We start from the raw sequence: 26,703 nt of genomic DNA, 5'->3' as shown, positions 1-26,703 counted from the left end.
CTTGTGTGCCTGGAGACTCCAATTACCTCTCCCAACACTTCCGTCACGCAGCAGGTCTAGGCCTTTTAGAAGCGAAGGGTAACTGCCGGCAGGATGTGGAGGTACAGGCCGTAAGCTCAACTCTCAGAAGTAAGCATGGGAGGCAGATGTCTCCTCCCCACTGGTACATGGGAGTAGGAACCTAGCTACACTCTGATTGAAGAAGGCCGGTGGAAAACGCTGTATTCAACTCAGATACACGTGAGTTCAGGCTCAATGGTTACACATGCTATTCCCCCAACGTGTCCCAGCACGTAACATAAGGATGTTAGCAGCTTCGTCTACAGTGAGGCAGGATGCGGGAGGGTTGTGCCCTGACCTCACCTCTCACAGGGAAGCAGGCCTTGAAGCCAGCTCTCACCTAGCTGCGTTCTTACGGCAGTGAGAAGGTAGCAGTATTCTGAGTCAGGAGGTTCCAAGGTTACCACTCTACTGCACCTGGAGATACCGTCCAGGTCTGCATTGTTAAGTTGCGTCTCACAAGCCTTTGGCAAAGGTCTCTGGTGAAGACGTGCGAAACTCACTCTGCAGGCCTTGTGGAACTGTGAGGGCCTGAGGGTGAGCTCAACTCTCAGAAGTAAGATGCTTTTGCACAAGGCGTTAGCTACATTCTCAAATATATTTAACTTAGTATGTAGCACCAGTCTACCACAGGAATTACTAGGAATTCGCTGGATTGAGCTTGGAGGCACTAGTCTTGTGTGCCTGGAGACTCCAATTACCTCTCCCAACACTTCCGTCACGCAGCAGGTCTAGGCCTTTTAGAAGCGAAGGGTAACTGCCGGCAGGATGTGGAGGTACAGGCCGTATGCTCAACTCACAGAAGTAAGCATGGGAGGCAGATGTCTGCTCCCCACTGGTACATGGGAGTAGGAACCTAGCTACACTCTGATTGAAGAAGGCCGGTGGAAAACGCTGTATTCAACTCAGATACACGTGAGTTCAGGCTCAATGGTTACACATGCTATTCCCCCAACGTGTCCCAGCACCTAATATAAGGATGTTAGCAGCTTCGTCTACAGTGAGGCAGGATGCGGGATGGTAGTGCCCTGACCTCAGCACTCACAGGGAAGCAGGCCTTGAAGCCAGCTCTCACCTAGCTGCGTTCTTATGGCAGTGAGAAGGTAGCAGTATTCTGAGTCAGGAGGTTCCAAGATTACCACTCTACTGCACCTGGAGATACCGTCAGGGTCTGCATTGTTAAGTTGCGTCTCACAAGCCTTTGGCAAAGTCTCTGGTGAAGACGTGCGAAACTCACTCTGCAGGCCTTGTGGAACTGTGAGGGACTGAGGGTGAGCTCAACTCTCAGAAGTAAGATGCTTTTGCACAAGGCGTTAGCTACATTCTCACATATATTGAACTTAGTATGTAGCACCAGTCTACCACAGGAATTACTAGGAATTCGCTGGATTGAGCTTGGAGGCACTAGTCTTGTGTGCCTGGAGACTCCAATTACTTCTCCCAACACTTCCGTCACGCAGAAGGTCTAGGCCTTTTAGAAGCGAAGGATAACTGCCGGCAGGATGTGGAGGTACAGGCCGTAAGCTCAACTCTCAGAAGTAAGCATGGGAGGCAGATGTCAGCTCCCCACTGGTACATGGGAGTAGGAACCTAGCTACACTCTGATTGAAGAAGGCCCGTGGAAAACGCTGTATTCAACTCAGATACACGTGAGTTCAGGCTCAATGGTTACACATGCTATTCCCCCAACCTGTCCCAGCACCTAACATAAGGATGTTAGCAGCTTCGTCTACAGTGAGGCAGGATGCGGGAGGGTAGTGCCCTGACCTCAGCTCTCACAGGGAAGCAGGCCTTGAAGCCAGCTCTCACCTAGCTGCGTTCTTACGGCAGTGAGAAGGTTGCAGTACTCTGAGTCAGGAGGTTCCAAGATTACCACTCTACTGCACCTGGAGATACCGTCCGGGTCTGCATTGTTAAGTTGCGACTCACAAGCCTTTGGCAAAGGTCTCTGGTGAAGACGTGCGAAACTCACTCTGCAGGCCTTGTGGAACTGTGAGGGCCTGAGGGTGAGCTCAACTCTCAGAAGTAAGATACTTTTGGACAAGGCGTTAGCTACATTCTCACATATATTGAACTTAGTATGTAGCACCAGTCTACCACAGGAATTACTAGGAATTCGCTGGATTGAGCTTGGAGGCACTAGTCTTGTGTGCCTGGAGACTCCAATTACCTCTCCCAACACTTCCGTCACGCAGCAGGTCTAGGCCTTTTAGAAGCGAAGGGTAACTGCCGGCAGGATGTGGAGGTACAGGCCGTATGCTCAACTCACAGAAGTAAGCATGGGAGGCAGATGTCTGCTCCCCACTGGTACATGGGAGTAGGAACCTAGCTACACTCTGATTGAAGAAGGCCGGTGGAAAACGCTGTATTCAACTCAGATACACGTGAGTTCAGGCTCAATGGTTACACATGCTATTCCCCCAACGTGTCCCAGCACCTAACATAAGGATGTTAGCAGCTTCGTCTACAGTGAGGCAGGATGCGGGAGGGTTGTGCCCTGACCTCAGCTCTCACAGGGAAGCAGGCTTTGAAGCCAGCTCTCACCTAGCTACGTTCTTATGGCAGTGAGAAGGTAGCAGTATTCTGAGTCAGGAGGTTCCAAGATTACCACTCTATTGCACCTGGAGATACCGTCCAGGTCTGCATTGTTAAGTTGCTTCTCACAAGCCTTTGTCAAAGGTCTCTGGTGAAGACGTGCGAAACTCACTCTGCAGGCCTTGTGGAACTGTGAGGGCCTGAGGGTGAACTCAACTCTCAGAAGTAAGATGCTTTTGCACAAGGCGTTAGCTACATTCTCACATATATTGAACTTAGTATGTAGCACCAGCCTACCACAGGAATTACTAGGAATTCGCTGGATTGAGCTTGGAGGCACTAGTCTTGTGTGCCTGGAGACTCCAATTACCTTTCCCAACACTTCCGTCACGCAGAAGAACAAGGCCTTTTAGAAGCGAAGGGTAACTGCCGGCAGGATGTGGAGGTACAGGACGTAAGTTCAACTCTCAGAAGTAAGCATGGGAGGCAGATGTCAGCTCCCCACTGGTACATGGGAGTAGGAACCTAGCTACACTCTGATTGAAGAAGGCCCGTGGAAAACGCTGTATTCAACTCAGATACACGTGAGTTCAGGCTCAATGGTTACACATGCTATTCCCCCAACCTGTCCCCGCACCTAACATAAGGATGTTAGCAGCTTCGTCTACAGTGAGGCAGGATGCGGGAGGGTAGTGCCCTGACCTCAGCTCTCACAGGGAAGCAGACCTTGAAGCCAGCTCTCACCTAGCTGCGTTCTTATGGCAGTGAGAAGGTAGCAGTATTCTGAGTCAGGAGGTTCCAAGATTACCACTCTACTGCACCTGGAGATACCGTCCAGGTCTGCATTGTTAAGATGCGTCTCACAAGCCTTTGGCAAAGGTCTCTGGTGAAGACGTGCGAAACTCACTCTGCAGGCCTTGTGGAATTGTGAGGGCCTGAGGGTGAGCTCAACTCTCAGAAGTAAGATGCTTTTGCACAAGGCGTTAGCTACTTTCTCACATATATTGAACTTAGTATGTAGCACCAGTCTACCACAGGAATTACTAGGAATTCGCTGGATTGAGCTTGGAGGCACTAGTCTTGTGTGCCTGGAGACTCCAATTACCTCTCCCAACACTTCCGTCACGCAGCAGGTCTAGGCCTTTTAGAAGCGAAGGGTAACTGCCGGCAGGATGTGGAGGTACAGGCCGTAAGCTCAACTCTCAGAAGTAAGCATGGGAGGCAGATGTCTGCTCCCCACTGGTACATGGGAGTAGGAACCTAGCTACACTCTGATTGAAGAAGGCCGGTGGAAAACGCTGTATTCAACTCAGATACACGTGAGTTCAGGCTCAATGGTTACACATGCTATTACCCCAACGTGTCCCAGCACCTAACATAAGGATGTTAGCAGCTTCGTCTACAGTGAGGCAGGATGCGGGAGGGTTGTGCCCTGACCTCACCTCTCACAGGGAAGCAGGCCTTGAAGCCAGCTCTCACCTAGCTGCGTTCTTATGGCAGTGAGAAGGTAGCAGTATTCTGAGTCAGGAGGTTCCAAGGTTACCACTCTACTGCACCTGGAGATACCGTCCAGGTCTGCATTGTTAAGTTGCGTCTCACAAGCCTTTGGCAAAGGTCTCTGGTGAAGACGTGCGAAACTCACTCTGCAGGCCTTGTGGAACTGTGAGGGCCTGAGGGTGAGCTCAACTCTCAGAAGTAAGATGCTTTTGCACAAGGCGTTAGCTACATTCTCACATATATTGAACTTAGTATGTAGCACCAGTGTACCACAGGAATTACTAGGAATTCGCTGGATTGAGCTTGGAGGCACTAGTCTTGTGTGCCTGGAGACTCCAATTACCTCTCCCAACACTTCCGTCACGCAGCAGGTCTAGGCCTTTTAGAAGCGAAGGGTAACTGCCGGCAGGATGTGGAGGTACAGGCCGTAAGCTCAACTCTCAGAAGTAAGCATGGGAGGCAGATGTCTCCTCCCCACTGGTACATGGGAGTAGGAACCTAGCTACACTCTGATTGAAGAAGGCCCGTGGAAAACGCTGTATTCAACTCAGATACACGTGAGTTCAGGCTCAATGGTTACACATGCTATTCCCCCAACGTGTCCCAGCACGTAACATAAGGATGTTAGCAGCTTCGTCTACAGTGAGGCAGGATGCGGGAGGGTTGTGCCCTGACCTCACCTCTCACAGGGAAGCAGGCCTTGAAGCCAGCTCTCACCTAGCTGCGTTCTTACGGCAGTGAGAAGGTAGCAGTATTCTGAGTCAGGAGGTTCCAAGATTACCACTCTACTGCACCTGGAGATACCGTCCAGGTCTGCATTGTTAAGTTGCGTCTCACAAGCCTTTGGCAAAGGTCTCTGGTGAAGACGTGCGAAACTCACTCTGCAGGCCTTGTGGAACTGTGAGGGCCTGAGGGTGAGCTCAACTCTCAGAAGTAAGATGCTTTTGCACAAGGCGTTAGCTACATTCTCAAATATATTTAACTTAGTATGTAGCACCAGTCTACCACAGGAATTACTAGGAATTCGCTGGATTGAGCTTGGAGGCACTAGTCTTGTGTGCCTGGAGACTCCAATTACCTCTCCCAACACTTCCGTCACGCAGCAGGTCTAGGCCTTTTAGAAGCGAATGGTAACTGCCGGCAGGATGTGGAGGTACAGGCCGTATGCTCAACTCACAGAAGTAAGCATGGGAGGCAGATGTCTGCTCCCCACTGGTACATGGGAGTAGGAACCTAGCTACACTCTGATTGAAGAAGGCCGGTGGAAAACGCTGTATTCAACTCAGATACACGTGAGTTCAGGCTCAATGGTTACACATGCTATTCCCCCAACGTGTCCCAGCACCTAATATAAGGATGTTAGCAGCTTCGTCTACAGTGAGGCAGGATGCGGGATGGTAGTGCCCTGACCTCAGCACTCACAGGGAAGCAGGCCTTGAAGCCAGCTCTCACCTAGCTGCGTTCTTATGGCAGTGAGAAGGTAGCAGTATTCTGAGTCAGGAGGTTCCAAGATTACCACTCTACTGCACCTGGAGATACCGTCAGGGTCTGCATTGTTAAGTTGCGTCTCACAAGCCTTTGGCAAAGTCTCTGGTGAAGACGTGCGAAACTCACTCTGCAGGCCTTGTGGAACTGTGAGGGACTGAGGGTGAGCTCAACTCTCAGAAGTAAGATGCTTTTGCACAAGGCGTTAGCTACATTCTCACATATATTGAACTTAGTATGTAGCACCAGTCTACCACAGGAATTACTAGGAATTCGCTGGATTGAGCTTGGAGGCACTAGTCTTGTGTGCCTGGAGACTCCAATTACTTCTCCCAACACTTCCGTCACGCAGAAGGTCTAGGCCTTTTAGAAGCGAAGGATAACTGCCGGCAGGATGTGGAGGTACAGGCCGTAAGCTCAACTCTCAGAAGTAAGCATGGGAGGCAGATGTCAGCTCCCCACTGGTACATGGGAGTAGGAACCTAGCTACACTCTGATTGAAGAAGGCCCGTGGAAAACGCTGTATTCAACTCAGATACACGTGAGTTCAGGCTCAATGGTTACACATGCTATTCCCCCAACCTGTCCCAGCACCTAACATAAGGATGTTAGCAGCTTCGTCTACAGTGAGGCAGGATGCGGGAGGGTAGTGCCCTGACCTCAGCTCTCACAGGGAAGCAGGCCTTGAAGCCAGCTCTCACCTAGCTGCGTTCTTACGGCAGTGAGAAGGTTGCAGTACTCTGAGTCAGGAGGTTCCAAGATTACCACTCTACTGCACCTGGAGATACCGTCCGGGTCTGCATTGTTAAGTTGCGACTCACAAGCCTTTGGCAAAGGTCTCTGGTGAAGACGTGCGAAACTCACTCTGCAGGCCTTGTGGAACTGTGAGGGCCTGAGGGTGAGCTCAACTCTCAGAAGTAAGATACTTTTGGACAAGGCGTTAGCTACATTCTCACATATATTGAACTTAGTATGTAGCACCAGTCTACCACAGGAATTACTAGGAATTCGCTGGATTGAGCTTGGAGGCACTAGTCTTGTGTGCCTGGAGACTCCAATTACCTCTCCCAACACTTCCGTCACGCAGCAGGTCTAGGCCTTTTAGAAGCGAAGGGTAACTGCCGGCAGGATGTGGAGGTACAGGCCGTATGCTCAACTCTCAGAAGTAAGCATGGGAGGCAGATGTCTGCTCCCCACTGGTACATGGGAGTAGGAACCTAGCTACACTCTGATTGAAGAAGGCCGGTGGAAAACGCTGTATTCAACTCAGATACACGTGAGTTCAGGCTCAATGGTTACACATGCTATTCCCCCAACGTGTCCCAGCACCTAACATAAGGATGTTAGCAGCTTCGTCTACAGTGAGGCAGGATGCGGGAGGGTTGTGCCCTGACCTCAGCTCTCACAGGGAAGCAGGCTTTGAAGCCAGCTCTCACCTAGCTACGTTCTTATGGCAGTGAGAAGGTAGCAGTATTCTGAGTCAGGAGGTTCCAAGATTACCACTCTATTGCACCTGGAGATACCGTCCAGGTCTGCATTGTTAAGTTGCTTCTCACAAGCCTTTGTCAAAGGTCTCTGGTGAAGACGTGCGAAACTCACTCTGCAGGCCTTGTGGAACTGTGAGGGACTGAGGGTGAACTCAACTCTCAGAAGTAAGATGCTTTTGCACAAGGCGTTAGCTACATTCTCACATATATTGAACTTAGTATGTAGCACCAGCCTACCACAGGAATTACTAGGAATTCGCTGGATTGAGCTTGGAGGCACTAGTCTTGTGTGCCTGGAGACTCCAATTACCTTTCCCAACACTTCCGTCACGCAGAAGAACTAGGCCTTTTAGAAGCGAAGGGTAACTGCCGGCAGGATGTGGAGGTACAGGACGTAAGTTCAACTCTCAGAAGTAAGCATGGGAGGCAGATGTCAGCTCCCCACTGGTACATGGGAGTAGGAACCTAGCTACACTCTGATTGAAGAAGGCCCGTGGAAAACGCTGTATTCAACTCAGATACACGTGAGTTCAGGCTCAATGGTTACACATGCTATTCCCCCAACCTGTCCCCGCACCTAACATAAGGATTTTAGCAGCTTCGTCTACAGTGAGGCAGGATGCGGGAGGGTAGTGCCCTGACCTCAGCTCTCACAGGGAAGCAGACCTTGAAGCCAGCTCTCACCTAGCTGCGTTCTTATGGCAGTGAGAAGGTAGCAGTATTCTGAGTCAGGAGGTTCCAAGATTACCACTCTACTGCACCTGGAGATACCGTCCAGGTCTGCATTGTTAAGTTGCGTCTCACAAGCCTTTGGCAAAGGTCTCTGGTGAAGACGTGCGAAACTCACTCTGCAGGCCTTGTGGAATTGTGAGGGCCTGAGGGTGAGCTCAACTCTCAGAAGTAAGATGCTTTTGCACAAGGCGTTAGCTACATTCTCACATATATTGAACTTAGTATGTAGCACCAGTCTACCACAGGAATTACTAGGAATTCGCTGGATTGAGCTTGGAGGCACTAGTCTTGTGTGCCTGGAGACTCCAATTACCTCTCCCAACACTTCCGTCACGCAGCAGGTCTAGGCCTTTTAGAAGCGAAGGGTAACTGCCGGCAGGATGTGGAGGTACAGGCCGTAAGCTCAACTCTCAGAAGTAAGCATGGGAGGCAGATGTCTGCTCCCCACTGGTACATGGGAGTAGGAACCTAGCTACACTCTGATTGAAGAAGGCCGGTGGAAAACGCTGTATTCAACTCAGATACACGTGAGTTCAGGCTCAATGGTTACACATGCTATTACCCCAACGTGTCCCAGCACGTAACATAAGGATGTTATCAGCTTCGTCTACAGTGAGGCAGGATGCGGGAGGGTTGTGCCCTGACCTCACCTCTCACAGGGAAGCAGGCCTTGAAGCCAGCTCTCACCTAGCTGCGTTCTTACGGCAGTGAGAAAGTAGCAGTATTCTGAGTCAGGAGGTTCCAAGGTTACCACTCTACTGCACCTGGAGATACCGTCCAGGTCTGCATTGTTAAGTTGCGTCTCACAAGCCTTTGGCAAAGGTCTCTGGTGAAGACGTGCGAAACTCACTCTGCAGGCCTTGTGGAACTGTGAGGGCCTGAGGGTGAGCTCAACTCTCAGAAGTAAGATGCTTTTGCACAAGGCGTTAGCTACATTCTCAAATATATTTAACTTAGTATGTAGCACCAGTCTACCACAGGAATTACTAGGAATTCGCTGGATTGAGCTTGGAGGCACTAGTCTTGTGTGCCTGGAGACTCCAATTACCTCTCCCAACACTTCCGTCACGCAGCAGGTCTAGGCCTTTTAGAAGCGAAGGGTAACTGCCGGCAGGATGTGGAGGTACAGGCCGTAAGCTCAACTCTCAGAAGTAAGCATGGGAGGCAGATGTCTGCTCCCCACTGGTACATGGGAGTAGGAACCTAGCTACACTCTGATTGAAGAAGGCCGGTGGAAAACGATGTATTCAACTCAGATACACGTGAGTTCAGGCTCAATGGTTACACATGCTATTCCGCCAACCTGTCCCAGCACCTTACATAAGGATGTTAGCAGCTTCGTCTACCGTGAGGCAGGATGCGGGAGGGTTGTGCCCTGACCTCAGCTCTCACAGGGAAGCAGGCCTTGAAGCCAGCTCTCTCCTAGCTGCGTTCTTACGGCAGTGAGAAGGTAGCAGTATTCTGAGTCAGGAGGTTCCAAGATTACCACTCTACTGCACCTGGAGATACCGTCCAGGTCTGCATTGTTAAGTTGCGTCTCACAAGCCTTTGGCAATGGTCTCTGGTGAAGACGTGCGAAACTCACTCTGCAGGCCTTGTGGAACTGTGAGGGACTGACGGTGAGCTCAACTCTCAGAAGTAAGATGCTTTTGCACAAGGCGTTAGCTACATTCTCACATATATTGAACTTAGTATGTAGCACCAGTGTATCACAGGAATTACTAGGAATTCGCTGGATTGAGCTTGGAGTCACTAGTCTTGTGTGCCTGGAGACTCCAATTACCTCTCCCAACACTTCCGTCACGCAGCAGGTCTAGGCCTTTTAGAAGCGAATGGTAACTGCCGGCAGGATGTGGAGGTACAGGCCGTATGCTCAACTCACAGAAGTAAGCATGGGAGGCAGATGTCTGCTCCCCACTGGTACATGGGAGTAGGAACCTAGCTACACACTGATTGAAGAAGGCCGGTGGAAAACGCTGTATTCAACTCAGATACACGTGAGTTCAGGCTCAATGGTTACACATGCTATTCCCCCAACGTGTCCCAGCACCTAACATAAGGATGTTAGCAGCTTCGTCTACAGTGAGGCAGGATGCGGGATGGTAGTGCCCTGACCTCAGCACTCACAGGGAAGCAGGCCTTGAAGCCAGCTCTCACCTAGCTGCGTTCTTATGGCAGTGAGAAGGTAGCAGTATTCTGAGTCAGGAGGTTCCAAGATTACCACTCTACAGCACCTGGAGATACCGTCAGGGTCTGCATTGTTAAGTTGCGTCTCACAAGCCTTTGGCAAAGTCTCTGGTGAAGACGTGTGAAACTCACTCTGCAGGTCTTGTGGAACTGTGAGGGACTGAGGGTGAGCTCAACTCTCAGAAGTAAGATGCTTTTGCACAAGGCGTTAGCTACATTCTCACATATATTGAACTTAGTATGTAGCACCAGTCTACCACAGGAATTACTAGGAATTCGCTGGATTGAGCTTGGAGGCACTAGTCTTGTGTGCCTGGAGACTCCAATTACCTCTCCCAACAACTCCGTCACGCAGCAGGTCTAGGCCTTTTAGAAGCGAAGGGTAACTGCCGGCAGCATGTGGAGGTACAGGCCGTAAGCTCAACTCTCAGAAGTAAGCATGGGAGGCAGATGTCTGCTCCCCACTGGTACATGGGAGTAGGAACCTAGCTACACTCTGATTGAAGAAGGCCGGTGGAAAACGCTATATTCAACTCAGATACACGTGAGTTCAGGCTCAATGGTTACACATGCTATTCCCCCAACGTGTCCCAGCACCTTACATAAGGATGTTAGCAGCTTCGTCTACAGTGAGGCAGGATGCGGGAGGGTTGTGCCCTGACCTCAGCTCTCACAGGGAAGCAGGCCTTGAAGCCAGCTCTCACCTAGCTGCGTTCTTACGGCAGTGAGAAGGTAGCAGTATTGTGAGTCAGGAGGTTCCAAGGTTACCACTCTACTGCACCTGGAGATACCGTCCAGGTCTGCATTGTTAAGTTGCGTCTCACAAGCCTTTGGCAAAGGTCTCTGGTGAAGACGTGCGAAACTCACTCTGCAGGCCTTGTGGAACTGTGAGGGCCTGAGGGTGAGCTCAACTCTCAGAAGTAAGATGCTTTTGCACAAGACGTTAGCTACATTCTCACATATATTGAACTTAGTATGTAGCACCAGTCTACCACAGGAATTACTAGGAATTCGCTGGATTGAGCTTGGAGGCACTAGTCTTGTGTGCCTGGAGACTCCAATTACCTCTCCCAACACTTCCGTCACGCAGCAGGTCTAGGCCTTTTAGAAGCGAAGGGTAACTGCCGGCAGGATGTGGAGGTACAGGCCGTAAGCTCAACTCTCAGAAGTAAGCATGGGAGGCAGATGTCTGCTCCCCACTGGTACATGGGAGTAGGAACCTAGCTACACTCTGATTGAAGAAGGCCCGTGGAAAACGCTGTATTCAACTCAGATACACGTGAGTTCAGGCTCAATGGTTACACATGCTATTCCCCCAACGTGTCCCAGCACGTAACATAAGGATGTTAGCAGCTTCGTCTACAGTGAGGCAGGATGCGGGAGGGTTGTGCCCTGACCTCACCTCTCACAGGGAATCAGGCCTTGAAGCCAGCTCTCACCTAGCTGCGTTCTTACGGCAGTGAGAAGGTAGCAGTATTCTGAGTCAGGAGGTTCCAAGGTTACCACTCTACTGCACCTGGAGATACCGTCCAGGTCTGCATTGTTAAGTTGCGTCTCACAAGCCTTTGGCAAAGGTCTCTGGTGAAGACGTGCGAAACTCACTCTGCAGGCCTTGTGGAACTGTGAGGGCCTGAGGGTGAGCTCACCTCTCAGAAGTAAGAAGCTTTTGCACAAGGCGTTAGCTACATTCTCACATATATTGAACTTAGTATGTAGCACCAGTGTACCACAGGAATTACTAGGAATTCGCTGGATTGAGCTTGGAGGCACTAGTCTTGTGTGCCTGGAGACTCCAATTACCTCTCCCAACACTTCCGTCACGCAGCAGGTCTAGGCCTTTTAGAAGCGAAGGGTAACTGCCGGCAGGATGTGGAGGTACAGGCCGTAAGCTCAACTCTCAGAAGTAAGCATGGGAGGCAGATGTCTGCTCCCCACTGGTACATGGGAGTAGGAACCTAGCTACACTCTGATTGAAGAAGGCCGGTGGAAAACGATGTATTCAACTCAGATACACGTGAGTTCAGGCTCAATGGTTACACATGCTATTCCGCCAACCTGTCCCAGCACCTTACATAAGGATGTTAGCAGCTTCGTCTACCGTGAGGCAGGATGCGGGAGGGTTGTGCCCTGACCTCAGCTCTCACAGGGAAGCAGGCCTTGAAGCCAGCTCTCACCTAGCTGCGTTCTTACGGCAGTGAGAAGGTAGCAGTATTCTGAGTCAGGAGGTTCCAAGATTACCACTCTACTGCACCTGGAGATACCGTCCAGGTCTGCATTTTTAAGTTGTGTATCACAAGCCTTTGGCAAAGGTCTCTGGTGAAGATGTGGAAACTCACACTGCAGGCCTTGTGGAACTGTGAGGGACTGAGGGTGAGATCAACTCTCAGAAGTAAGAAGCTTTTGCACAAGGCGTTAGCTACATTCTCACATATATTGAACTTAGTATGTAGCACCAGTGTACCACAGGAATTACTAGGAATTCGCTGGATTGAGCTTGGAGGCACTAGTCTTGTGTGCCTGGAGACTCCAATTACCTCTCCCAACACTTCCGTCACGCAGCAGGTCTAGGCCTTTTAGAAGCGAATGGTAACTGCCGGCAGGATGTGGAGGTACAGGCCGTATGCTCAACTCACAGAAGTAAGCATGGGAGGCAGATGTCTGCTCCCCACTGGTACATGGGAGTAGGAACCTAGCTACACACTGATTGAAGAAGGCCGGTGGAAAACGCTGTATTCAACTCAGATACACGTGAGTTCAGGCTCAATGGTTACACATGCTATTCCCCCAACGTGTCCCAGCACCTAACATAAGGATGTTAGCAGCTTCGTCTACAGTGAGGCAGGATGCGGGATGGTAGTGCCTTGACCTCAGCACTCACAGGGAAGCAGGCCTTGAAGCCAGCTCTCACCTAGCTGCGTTCTTATGGCAGTGAGAAGGTAGCAGTATTCTGAGTCAGGAGGTTCCAAGATTACCACACTACTGCACCTGGAGATACCGTCAGGGTCTGCATTGTTAAGTTGCGTCTCACAAGCCTTTGGCAAAGTCTCTGGTGAAGACGTGCGAAACTCACTCTGCAGGCCTTGTGGAACTGTGAGGGACTGAGGGTGAGCTCAACTCTCAGAAGTAAGATGCTTTTGCACAAGGCGTTAGCTACATTCTCACATATATTGAACTTAGTATGTAGCACCAGTCTACCACAGGAATTACTAGGAATTCGCTGGATTGAGCTTGGAGGCACTAGTCTTGTGTGCCTGGAGACTCCAATTACCTCTCCCAACAACTCCGTCACGCAGCAGGTCTAGGCCTTTTAGAAGCGAAGGGTAACTGCCGGCAGCATGTGGAGGTACAGGCCGTAAGCTCAACTCTCAGAAGTAAGCATGGGAGGCAGATGTCTGCTCCCCACTGGTACATGGGAGTAGGAACCTAGCTACACTCTGATTGAAGAAGGCCGGTGGAAAACGCTGTATTCAACTCAGATACACGTGAGTTCAGGCTCAATGGTTACACATGCTATTCCCCCAACGTGTCCCAGCACCTTACATAAGGATGTTAGCAGCTTCGTCTACAGTGAGGCAGGATGCGGGAGGGTTGTACCCTGACCTCAGCTCTCACAGGGAAGCAGGCCTTGAAGCCAGCTCTCACCTAGCTGCGTTCTTACGGCAGTGAGAAGGTAGCAGTATTCTGAGTCAGGAGGTTCCAAGGTTACCACTCTACTGCACCTGGAGATACCGTCCAGGTCTGCATTGTTAAGTTGCGTCTCACAAGCCTTTGGCAAAGGTCTCTGGTGAAGACGTGCGAAACTCACTCTGCAGGCCTTGTGGAACTGTGAGGGCCTGAGGGTGAGCTCAACTCTCAGAAGTAAGATGCTTTTGCACAAGACGTTAGCTACATTCTCACATATATTGAACTTAGTATGTAGCACCAGTCTACCACAGGAATTACTAGGAATTCGCTGGATTGAGCTTGGAGGCACTAGTCTTGTGTGCCTGGAGACTCCAATTACCTCTCCCAACACTTCCGTCACGCAGCAGGTCTAGGCCTTTTAGAAGCGAAGGGTAACTGCCGGCAGGATGTGGAGGTACAGGCCGTAAGCTCAACTCTCAGAAGTAAGCATGGGAGGCAGATGTCTGCTCCCCACTGGTACATGGGAGTAGGAACCTAGCTACACTCTGATTGAAGAAGGCCCGTGGAAAACGCTGTATTCAACTCAGATACACGTGAGTTAGGGCTCAATGGTTACACATGCTATTCCCCCAACGTGTCCCAGCACGTAACATAAGGATGTTAGCAGCTTCGTCTACAGTGAGGCAGGATGCGGGAGGGTTGTGCCCTGACCTCAGCTCTCACAGGGAAGCAGGCCTTGAAGCCAGCTCTCACCTAGCTGCGTTCTTACGGCAGTGAGAAGGTAGCAGTATTCTGAGTCAGGAGGTTCCAAGGTTACCACTCTACTGCACCTGGAGATACCGTCCAGGTCTGCATTGTTAAGTTGCGTCTCACAAGCCTTTGGCAAAGGTCTCTGGTGAAGACGTGCGAAACTCACTCTGCAGGCCTTGTGGAACTGTGAGGGCCTGAGGGTGAGCTCACCTCTCAGAAGTAAGAAGCTTTTGCACAAGGCGTTAGCTACATTCTCACATATATTGAACTTAGTATGTAGCACCAGTGTACCACAGGAATTACTAGGAATTCGCTGGATTGAGCTTGGAGGCACTAGTCTTGTGTGCCTGGAGACTCCAATTACCTCTCCCAACACTTCCGTCACGCAGCAGGTCTAGGCCTTTTAGAAGCGAAGGGTAACTGCCGGCAGGATGTGGAGGTACAGGCCGTAAGCTCAACTCTCAGAAGTAAGCATGGGAGGCAGATGTCTGCTCCCCACTGGTACATGGGAGTAGGAACCTAGCTACACTCTGATTGAAGAAGGCCGGTGGAAAACGATGTATTCAACTCAGATACACGTGAGTTCAGGCTCAATGGTTACACATGCTATTCCGCCAACCTGTCCCAGCACCTTACATAAGGATGTTAGCAGCTTCGTCTACCGTGAGGCAGGATGCGGGAGGGTTGTGCCCTGACCTCAGCTCTCACAGGGAAGCAGGCCTTGAAGCCAGCTCTCACCTAGCTGCGTTCTTACGGCAGTGAGAAGGTAGCAGTATTCTGAGTCAGGAGGTTCCAAGATTACCACTCTACTGCACCTGGAGATACCGTCCAGGTCTGCATTTTTAAGTTGTGTATCACAAGCCTTTGGCAAACGTCTCTGGTGAAGATGTGGAAACTCACACTGCAGGCCTTGTGGAACTGTGAGGGACTGAGGGTGAGATCAACTCTCAGAAGTAAGAAGCTTTTGCACAAGGCATTAGCTACATTCTCACATATATTGAACTTAGTATGTAGCACCAGTCTACCACAGGAATTACTAGGAATTCAGTGGATTGAGCTTGGAGGCACTAGTCTTGTGTGCCTGGAGACTCCAATTACCTCTCCCAACACTTCCTTCACGCAGCAGGTCTAGGCCTTCTAGAAGCGAAGGGTAACTGCCGGCAGGATGTGGAGGTACAGGCCGTAAGCTCAACTCTCAGAAGTAAGCATGGGAGGCAGATGTCTGCTCCCCACTGGTACATGGGAGTAGGAACCTAGCTACACTCTGATTGAAGAAGGCCGGTGGAAAACGCTGTATTCAACTCAGATACACGTGAGTTCAGGCTCAATGGTTACACATGCTATTCCCCCAACGTGTCCCAGCACCTAACATAAGGATGTTAGCAGCTTCGTCTACAGTGAGGCAGGATGCGGGAGGTTTGTGCCCTGACCTCAGCTCTCACAGGGAAGCATGCCTAGAAGCCAGCTCTCACCTAGCTGCGTTCTTATGGCAGTGAGAAGGTAGCAGTATTCTGAGTCAGGAGGTTCCAAGATTACCACTCTACTGCACCTGGAGATACCGTCCAGGTCTGCATTTTTAAGTTGTGTATCACAAGCCTTTGGCAAACGTCTCTGTTGAAGATGTGGAAACTCACACTGCAGGCCTTGTGGAACTGTGAGGGACTGAGGGTGAGCTCAACTCTCAGAAGTAAGATGCTTTTGGACAAGGCGTTAGCTACATTCTCACATATATTGAACTTAGTATGTAGCACCAGTGTACCACAGGAATTACTAGGAATTCGCTGGATTGAGCTTGGAGGCACTAGTCTTGTGTGCCTGGAGACTCCAATTACCTCTCCCAACAACTCCGTCACGCAGCAGGTCTAGGCCTTTTAGAAGCGAAGGGTAACTGCCGGCAGCATGTGGAGGTACAGGCCGTAAGCTCAACTCTCAGAAGTAAGCATGGGAGGCAGATGTCTGCTCCCCACTGGTACATGGGAGTAGGAACCTAGCTACACTCTGATTGAAGAAGGCCGGTGGAAAATGCGGTATTCAACTCAGATACACGTGAGTTCAGGCTCAATGGTTACACATGCTATTCCCCCAACGTGTCCCAGCACCTAATATAAGGATGTTAGCAGCTTCGTCTACAGTGAGGCAGGATGTGGGAGGTTTGTGCCCTGACCTCAGCTCTCACAGGGAAGCAGGCCTTGAAGCCAGCTCTCACCTAGCTGCGTTCTTATGGCAGTGAGAAGGTAGCAGTATTCTGAGTCAGGAGGTTCCAAGATTACCACTCTACTGCACCTGGAGATACCGTCAGGGTCTGCATTGTTAAGTTGCGTCTCACAAGCCTTTGGCAAAGGTCTCTGGTGAAGACGTGGGAAACTCACTCTGCATGCCTTGTGGAACTGTGAGGGACTGAGGGTGAGCTCAACTCTCAGAAGTAAGATGCTTTTGCACAAGGCGTTAGCTACATTCTCAAATATATTTAACTTAGTATGTAGCACCAGTCTACCACAGGAATTACTAGGAATTCGCTGGATTGAGCTTGGAGGTACTAGTCTTGTGTGCCTGGAGACTCCAATTACCTCTCCCAACAACTCCGTCACGCAGCAGGTCTAGGCCTTTTAGAAGCGAAGGGTAACTGCCGGCAGCATGTGGAGGTACAGGCCGTAAGCTCAACTCTCAGAAGTAAGCATGGGAGGCAGATGTCTGCTCCCCACTGGTACATGGGAGTAGGAACCTAGCTACACTCTGATTGAAGAAGGCCCGTGGAAAACGCTGTATTCAACTCAGATACACGTGAGTTCAGGCTCAATGGTTACACATGCTATTCCCCCAACGTGTCCCAGCACCTAACATAAGGATGTTAGCAGCTTCGTCTACAGTGAGGCAGGATGCGGGATGGTAGTGCCCTGACCTCAGCTCTCACAGGGAAGCAGGCCTTGAAGCCAGCTCTCACCTAGCTGCGTTCTTATGGCAGTGAGAAGGTAGCAGTATTCTGAGTCAGGAGGTTCCAAGATTACCACTCTACTGCACCTGGAGATACCGTCCAGGTCTGCATTGTTAAGTTGCGTCTCACAAGCCTTTGGCAAAGGTCTCTGGTGAAGACGTGCGAAACTCACTCTGCAGGCCTTGTGGAACTGTGAGGGCCTGAGGGTGAGCTCAACTCTCAGAAGTAAGAAGCTTTTGCACAAGGCGTTAGCTACATTCTCACATATATTGAACTTAGTATGTAGCACCAGTGTACCACAGGAATTACTAGGAATTCGCTGGATTGAGCTTGGAGGCACTAGTCTTGTGTGCCTGGAGACTCCAATTACCTCTCCCAACACTTCCGTCACGCAGCAGGTCTAGGCCTTTTAGAAGCGAAGGGTAACTGCCGGCAGGATGTGGAGGTACAGGCCGTAAGCTCAACTCTCAGAAGTAAGCATGGGAGGCAGATGTCTGCTCCCCACTGGTACATGGGAGTAGGAACCTAGCTACACTCTGATTGAAGAAGGCCGGTGGAAAACGATGTATTCAACTCAGATACACGTGAGTTCAGGCTCAATGGTTACACATGCTATTCCGCCAACCTGTCCCAGCACCTTACATAAGGATGTTAGCAGCTTCGTCTACAGTGAGGCAGGATGCGGGAGGGTTGTGCCCTGACCTCAGCTCTCACAGGGAAGCAGGCCTTGAAGCCAGCTCACACCTAGCTGCGTTCTTACGGCAGTGAGAAGGTAGCAGTATTCTGAGTCAGGAGGTTCCAAGATTACCACTCTACTGCACCTGGAGATACCGTCCAGGTCTGCATTTTTAAGTTGTGTATCACAAGCCTTTGGCAAACGTCTCTGGTGAAGATGTGGAAACTCACACTGCAGGCCTTGTGGAACTGTGAGGGACTGAGGGTGAGATCAACTCTCAGAAGTAAGAAGCTTTTGCACAAGGCGTTAGCTACATTCTCACATATATTGAACTTAGTATGTAGCACCAGTCTACCACAGGAATTACTAGGAATTCGCTGGATTGAGCTTGGAGGCACTAGTCTTGTGTGCCTGGAGACTCCAATTACCTCTCCCAACACTTCCTTCACGCAGCAGGTCTAGGCCTTCTACAAGCGAAGGGTAACTGCCGGCAGGATGTGGAGGTACAGGCCGTAAGCTCAACTCTCAGAAGTAAGCATGGGAGGCAGATGTCTGCTCCCCACTGGTACATGGGAGTAGGAACCTAGCTACACTCTGATTGAAGAAGGCCGGTGGAAAACGCTGTATTCAACTCAGATACACGTGAGTTCAGGCTCAATGGTTACACATGCTATTCCCCCAACGTGTCCCAGCACCTAACATAAGGATGTTAGCAGCTTCGTCTACAGTGAGGCAGGATGCGGGAGGTTTGTGCCCTGACCTCAGCTCTCACAGGGAAGCATGCCTAGAAGCCAGCTCTCACCTAGCTGTGTTCTTATGGCAGTGAGAAGGTAGCAGTATTCTGAGTCAGGAGGTTCCAAGATTACCACTCTACTGCACCTGGAGATACCGTCCAGGTCTGCATTTTTAAGTTGTGTATCACAAGCCTTTGGCACACGTCTCTGTTGAAGATGTGGAAACTCACACTGCAGGCCTTGTGGAACTGTGAGGGACTGAGGGTGAGCTCAACTCTCAGAAGTAAGATGCTTTTGGACAAGGCGTTAGCTACATTCTCACATATATTGAACTTAGTATGTAGCACCAGTGTACCACAGGAATTACTAGGAATTCGCTGGATTGAGCTTGGAGGCACTAGTCTTGTGTGCCTGGAGACTCCAATTACCTCTCCCAACAACTCCGTCACGCAGCAGGTCTAGGCCTTTTAGAAGCGAAGGGTAACTGCCGGCAGCATGTGGAGGTACAGGCCGTAAGCTCAACTCTCAGAAGTAAGCATGGGAGGCAGATGTCTGCTCCCCACTGGTACATGGGAGTAGGAACCTAGCTACACTCTGATTGAAGAAGGCCGGTGGAAAACGCGGTATTCAACTCAGATACACGTGAGTTCAGGCTCAATGGTTACACATGCTATTCCCCCAACGTGTCCCAGCACCTAATATAAGGATGTTAGCAGCTTCGTCTACAGTGAGGCAGGATGTGGGAGGTTTGTGCCCTGACCTCAGCTCTCACAGGGAAGCAGGCCTTGAAGCCAGCTCTCACCTAGCTGCGTTCTTACGGCAGTGAGAAGGTAGCAGTATTCTGAGTCAGGAGGTTTCAAGATTACCACTCTACTGCACCTGGAGATACCGTCCAGGTCTGCATTGTTAAGTTGCGTCTCACAAGCCTTTGGCAAAGGTCTCTGGTGAAGTCGTGCGAAACTCACTCTGCAGGCCTTGTGGAACTGTGAGGGACTGAGGGTGAGCTCAACTCTCAGAAGTAAGATGCTTTTGGACAAGGCGTTAGCTACATTCTCACATATATTGATGTTAGTATGAAGCACCAGTCTACCACAGGAATTACTAGGAATTCGCTGGATTGAGCTTGGAGGCACTAGTCTTGTGTGCCTGGAGACTCCAATTACCTCTCCCAACACTTCCTTCACGCAGCAGGTCTAGACCTTCTACAAGCGAAGGGTAACTGCCGGCAGGATGTGGAGGTACAGGCCGTAAGCTCAACTCTCAGAAGTAAGCATGGGAGGCAGATGTCTGCTCCCCACTGGTACATGGGAGTAGGAACCTAGCTACACTCTGATTGAAGAAGGCCGGTGGAAAACGCTGTATTCAACTCAGATACACGTGAGTTCAGGCTCAATGGTTACACATGCTATTCCCCCAACGTGTCCCAGCACCTAACATAAGGATGTTAGCAGCTTCGTCTACAGTGAGGCAGGATGCGGGAGGTTTGTGCCCTGACCTCAGCTCTCACAGGGAAGCATGCCTAGAAGCCAGCTCTCACCTAGCTGCGTTCTTATGGCAGTGAGAAGGTAGCAGTATTCTGAGTCAGGAGGTTCCAAGATTACCACTCTACTGCACCTGGAGATACCGTCCAGGTCTGCATTGTTAAGTTGTGTATCACAAGCCTTTGGCAAACGTCTCTGTTGAAGATGTGGAAACTCACTCTGCAGGCCTTGTGGAACTGTGAGGGCCTGAGGGTGAGCTCAACTCTCAGAAGTAAGATGCTTTTGGACAAGGCGTTAGCTACATTCTCACATATATTGAACTTAGTATGTAGCACCAGTCTACCACAGGAATTACTAGGAAATCGCTGGATTGAGCTTGGAGGCACTAGTCTTGTGTGCCTGGAGACTCCAATTACCTCTCCCAACAGTTTCGTCACGCAGCAGGTCTCGGCCTTTTAGAAGCGAAGGGTAACTGCCGGCAGGATGTGGAGGTACAGGCCATAAGCTCAACTCTCAGAAGTAAGCATGGGAGGCAGACGTCTGCTCCCCACTGGTACATGGGAGTAGGAACCTAGCTACACTCTGATTGAAGAAGGCCCGTGGAAAACGCTGTATTCAACTCAGATACACGTGAGTTCAGGCTCAATGGTTACACATGCTATTCCCCCAACGTGTCCCAGCACCTAACATAAGGATGTTAGCAGCTTCGTCTACAGTGAGGCAGGATGCGGGAGGGTTCTGCCCTCAACTCAGCTCTCCCAGGAAGCATGCCTAGAAGCCAGCTCTCAACTAGCTGCATTCTTATGGCAGTGTGAAGGTAGCAGTATTCTGAGTCAGGAGGTTCCAAGATTACCACTCTACTGCACCTGGAGATACCCTCCAGGTCTGCATTGTTAACTTTCGTCTCAGAAGCCTGTGGCAAACGTCTGTGGTGAAGACCTGCGAAACTCACTCTGCAGGCAGTGTGGAACTGTGAGGGACTGAGGGTGAGCTCAACTCTCAGAAGTAAGATGCTTTTGGACAAGGCATTTAGCTACCTTCTCACGTATGGAACTTAGTATGTAGCACCAGTCTACCACAGGAATTACTAGGAAATCGCTGGATTGAGCTTGGAGGCACTAGTCTTGTGTGCCGGGAGATTCCAATTACCTCTCCCAACTCTTCCGTCACACAGCGAGCCTAGGTCATTTAGAAGGGAAGGGTAGGGATCCCTGGGTGGCGCAGCGGTTAGCGCCTGCCTTTGGCACAGGGCGCGATCCTGGAGACCCGGGATCGAATCCCACATCGGGCTCCCGGTGCTTGGAGCCTGCTTCTCCTTCTGCCTGTGTCTCTGCCTCTCTCGCTCTCTCTGTGTGACTATCGTAAATAAATAAAAATTAAAAAAAAAATAAAAGGGAAGGGTACCAGCAGGCTGGATGTGGAGGTACAGGCCATCAGCTCAACTCTCAGAAGTGTGTATGCATGGGAGGAGGATGTTTCCTCCCCATTCTGACATGGGAGTTGGAACATAGCTACATTCCGATTGAAGAAGGCCATTGGAAATCGCTGTATTCAACTCAGATACACAGGAGTTCAGGCCCAATGCTTACACATGCTTTTCCCGCAACCTCTCCCAGCCACCCACATAAGAATGTTAGCAGCTACGCCTACAGTCACGCAGGATGCGGGAGGGTTCTGCCCTGAACTCAGCTCTCCCAGGAAGCATGCCTAGAAGCCAGCTCTCAACTAGCTGCATTCTTATGGAGTGTGAAGGTAGCAGTATTCTGAGTCAGGAGGTTCCAAGATTACCACTCTACTGCACCTGGAGATACCCTCCAGGTCTGCATTGTAAACTTGCGTCTTAGAAGCCTGTGGCAAACGTCTGTGGTGAAGACCTGCGAAACTCACTCTGCAGGCAGTGTGGAACTGTGAGGGACTGAGGTTGAGCTCAACTCTCAGAAGTAAGATGCTTTTGGACGAGGCGTTCAGCTACCTTCTCACGAATGGAACTTAGTATGTAGCACCAGTCTACCACAGGAATTACTAGGAAATCGCTGGATTGAGCTTGGAGGCACTAGTCTTGTGTGCCGGGAGATTCCAATTACCTCTCCCAACACTTCCGACAAACAGCGAGCCTAGGCCTTTTAGAAGCGAAGGGTACCAGCAGGCTGGATGTGGAGGTACAGGCCATCAGCTCAACTCTCAGAAGTGTGTATGCATGGGAGGCAGATGTCTGCTACCCACTCTGCCATGGGAGTTGGAACCTAGCTACACTCTGATTGAAGTAGGCCATTGGAAATCGCTGTATTCAACTCAGATACACAGGAGTTCAGGCCCAATGCTTACACATGCTTTTCCCGCAACCTCTCTCAGCCCTAACATTAGGATGTTAGCAGCTACGCCTACAGTCAGGCAGGATGCGGGAGGGTTCTGCCCTGTCCTCCGCTCTACCAGGGAAGCATGCCTAGAAGCCAGCTCTCAACTAGCTGCATTCTTATGGCAGTGTGAAGGTAGCAGTATTCTGAGTCAGGAGGTTCCAAGATTACCACTCTACTGCACCTGGAGATACCCTCCAGGTCTGCATTGTTAACTTGCGTCTCAGTAGCCTCTGGCAAACGTCTCTGGTGAAGACCTGCTAAACTCACTCTGCAGGCAGTGTGGAACTGTGAGGGACTGAGGGTGAGCTCAACTCTCAGAAGTAAGATGCTTTTGGACAAGGCGTTCAGCTACCTTCTCACGTATGCAACTTAGTATGTAGCACCAGTCTACCACAGGAATTACTAGGAAATCCCTGGATTGAGCTTGGAGGCACTAGTCTTGTGTGCCGGGAGATTCCAATTACCTCTCCCAACACTTCCGTCACGCAGCGAGCCTAGGCCTTTTAGAAGGGAAGGGCAGGGATCCCTGGGTGGCGCAGCAGTTTAGCGCCTGCCTTTGGCACAGGGCGCGATCCTGGAGCCCCGGGATCGAATCCCATATCGGGCTCCCGGTGTCTGGAGCCTGCTTCTCCCTCTGCCTGTGTCTCTGCCTCTCTCGCTCTCTCTGTGTGACTATCATAAATAAATAAAAATTAAAAAAAAAAAGAAGGGAAGGGTACCAGCAGGCTGGATGTGGAGGTACAGGCCATCAGCTCAACTCTCAGAAGTGTGTATGCATGGGAGGAGGATGTTTCCTCCCCATTCTGACATGGGAGTTGGAACATAGCTACACTCTGATTGAAGAAGGCCATTGGAAATCGCTGTATTCAACTCAGATACACAGGAGTTCAGGCCCAATGCTTACACATGCTTTTCCCACAACCTCTCCCAGCCACCCACATAAGAATGTTAGCAGCTACGACTACAGTCACGCAGGATGCGGGAGGGTTCTGCCCTGAACTCAGCTCTCCCAGGAAGCATGCCTAGAAGCCAGCTCTCAACTAGCTGCATTCTTATGGCAGTGTGAAGGTAGCAGTATTCTGAGTCAGGAGGTTCCAAGATTACCACTCTACTGCACCTGGAGATACCCTCCAGGTCTGCATTGTTAACTTGCGTCTCAGAAGCTTCTGGCAAACGTCTGTGGTGAAGACCTGCGAAACTCACTCTGCAGGCAGTGTGGAACTGTGAGGGACTGAGGGTGAGCTCAACTCTCAGAAGTAAGATGCTTTTGTACGAGGCGTTCAGCTACCTTCTCACGTATGGAACTTAGTATGTAGCACCAGTCTACCACAGGATTTACTAGGAAATCGCTGGATTGAGCTTGGAGGCACTAGTCTTGTGTGCCGGGAGATTCCAATTACCTCTCCCAACAGTTCCGTCAATCAGCGAGCCTAGGCCTTTTAGAAGGGAAGGGTACCAGCAGGCTGGATGGGGAGGTACAGGCCATCAGCTCAACTCTCAGAAGTGTGTATGCATGGGAGGCAAATGTCTGCTACCCACTCTGACATGGGAGTTGGAACCTAGCTACACTCTGATTGAAGTAGGCCATTGGAAATCGCTGTATTCAACTCAGATACACAGGAGTTCAGGCCCAATGCTTACACATGCTTTTCCGGCAACCTCTCTCAGCCACTAACATTAGGATGTTAGCAGCTACGCCTATAGTCAGGTAAGATGCGGGAGGGTTCTGCCTTGTCCTCAGCTCTCCCAAGGAAGCATGCCTAGAAGCCAGCTGTCAACTAGCTGCATTCTTATGGCAGTGTGAAGGTAGCAGTATTCTGAGTCAGGAGGTTCCTAGATTACCACTCTACTGCACCTGGAGATACCCATCCTGGTCTGCATTGTTAACGTGCGTCTCAGAAGCCTCTGGCAAACGTCTGTGGTGAAGACCTGCGAAACTCACTCTGCAGGCAGTTTGGAACTGTGAGGGACTGAGGGTGAGCTCAACTCTCAGAAGTAAGATGCTTTTGGACAAGGCGTTCAGCTACCTTCTCACATATGGAACTTAGTATGTAGCACCAGTCTACCACAGGAATTACTAGGAAATCGCTGGATTGTGCTTGGAGGCACTAGTCTTTTGTGCCGGGAGATTCCAATTACCTCTCCCAACACTTCCGTCAGACAGCGAGCCTCGGCCTTGTAGAAGCGAAGGGTACCAGCAGGCTGGATGTGGAGATACAAGCCATAAGCTTAACTCTCAGAAGTGTGTATTCATGGGAGGCAGATGTCTGCTAACCACTCGGACATGGGAGTTGGAACCTAGCTACACTCTGATTGAATAAGGCCGTTGGAAATCGCTGTATTCAACTCAGATACACGGGAGTTCAGGCCCAATGCTTACACATGCTTTTCCCGCAACCTCTCCCAGCCCCTAACATAAGGATGTCAGCAGCTATGCCTACAGTCAGGCAGGATGCGGGAGGGTTCTGCCCTGTCCTCAGCACTCCCAGGGAAGCATGCCTAGAAGCCAGCTCTCAACTAGCTGCATTCTTATGGCAGTGTGAAGGTAGCAGTATTCTGAGTCAGGAGGTTCCAAGATTACCACTCTACTGCACCTGGAGATACCCTCCATGTCTGCATTGTTAACTTTCGTCACAGAAACCTCTGGCAAATGTCGCTGGGGAAGACGTGCGAAACTCACTCTGCAAGCAGTGTGGAACTGTGAGGGACTGAGGGTGAGCTCAACTCTCAGAAGTAAGATGCTTTAGGAAAAGGCGTTCAGCTACCTTCTCACGTATGGAACTTAGGATGTAGCACCAGTCTACCACAGGAATTACTGGGAATTCGCTGAATTGGGCTTGGAGGCACTAGTCTTGTGTGCCAGGAGATTCCAATTACCTCTCCCAACACTTCCGTGAAGCAGCGAGCCTAGGCCTTTTGGAAGCGAATGGTACCGGCAGGCAGGATGTAAGGTTACAGGCCATAAGCTCAACTCTCAGAAGTGTGTATGCATGGGAGGCAGATGTCTGCTACCCACTGTACATGCGAGTTGGAACCTAGTTACACTCTGATTGAAGAAGGCTGTTGGAAATCGCTGTATTCAACTCAGATACACGGGAGTTCAGGCACAACGATTCCACATGCTTTTCTCACAACCTCTCTCAGTCACTACCATGAGGATGTTAGCAGCTCCGTCTAGAGTCAGGCAGGATGCGGGAGGGTTTGTCCTGAACTCAGCTCTCACAGGGAAGCATGCCTAGAAGCCAGCTCTCATCTAGCAGCATTCCTATGGCAGTGTGAATGTAGCAGTATTCTGAGACAGGAGGTTCCAACATTACCACTCTACTGCACCTGGAGAAACCCTCCAGGTCTGCATTGTTAACTTGCTTCTCAGAAGCCTGTGGCAAATGTCTCTGGGGAAGACGTGCGAAACTCACTCTGCAGGCAGTGTGGAACTGTGAGGGACTGAAGGTGAGCTCAACTCTCAGAAGTAAGATGCTTTAGGACAAGGCGTTCAGCTACCTTCTCACATATGGACTTAGTATGTAGCACCAGTCTACCACAGGAATTACTGGGAATTCGCTGAATTGGGCTTGGAGGCACTCGTCTTGTGTGCCGGGAGATTCCAATTACCTCTCCCAACACTTCTGTGAGCAGCGAGCCTAGGCCTTTTGGAAGCGAATGGTACCGGCAGGCAGGATATAAGGTTACAGGCCATAAGCTGAACTCTCAGAAGTGTGTATGCATGGGAGGCAGATGTCTGCTACCCACTGTAAATGCGAGTTGGAACCTAGTTACACTCTGATTGAAGAAGGATGTTGGAAATCGCTGTATTCAACTCAGATACACGGGAGTTCAGGCACAACGATTCCACATGCTTTTCTCACAACCTCTCTCAGTCACTACCATGAGGATGTTAGCAGCTCCGTCTAGAGTCAGGCAGGATGCGGGAGGGTTCTGTCCTGAACTCAGCTCTCACCGGGAAGCAGTCCTAGAAGCCAGCTCTCATCTAGCAGCATTCCTATGGCAGTGAGAAGGTAGCTGTATTCTGAGTCAGGAGGTTCCAAGATTACCACTCTACTGCACCTGGAGATACCCTCCAGGTCTGCGTTGTTAACTTGCGTCTCAGAAGCCTGTGGCAAACGTCTCTGGTGAACGTCTGCGAAACTCACTCTGCAGGCAGTGTG

This window comes from Canis aureus, chromosome 1 (assembly GCF_053574225.1).
Source record: "Canis aureus isolate CA01 chromosome 1, VMU_Caureus_v.1.0, whole genome shotgun sequence".
NCBI classification, from domain to species: domain Eukaryota; kingdom Metazoa; phylum Chordata; class Mammalia; order Carnivora; family Canidae; genus Canis; species Canis aureus.
This window is presented reverse-complemented; position numbering follows the sequence as displayed.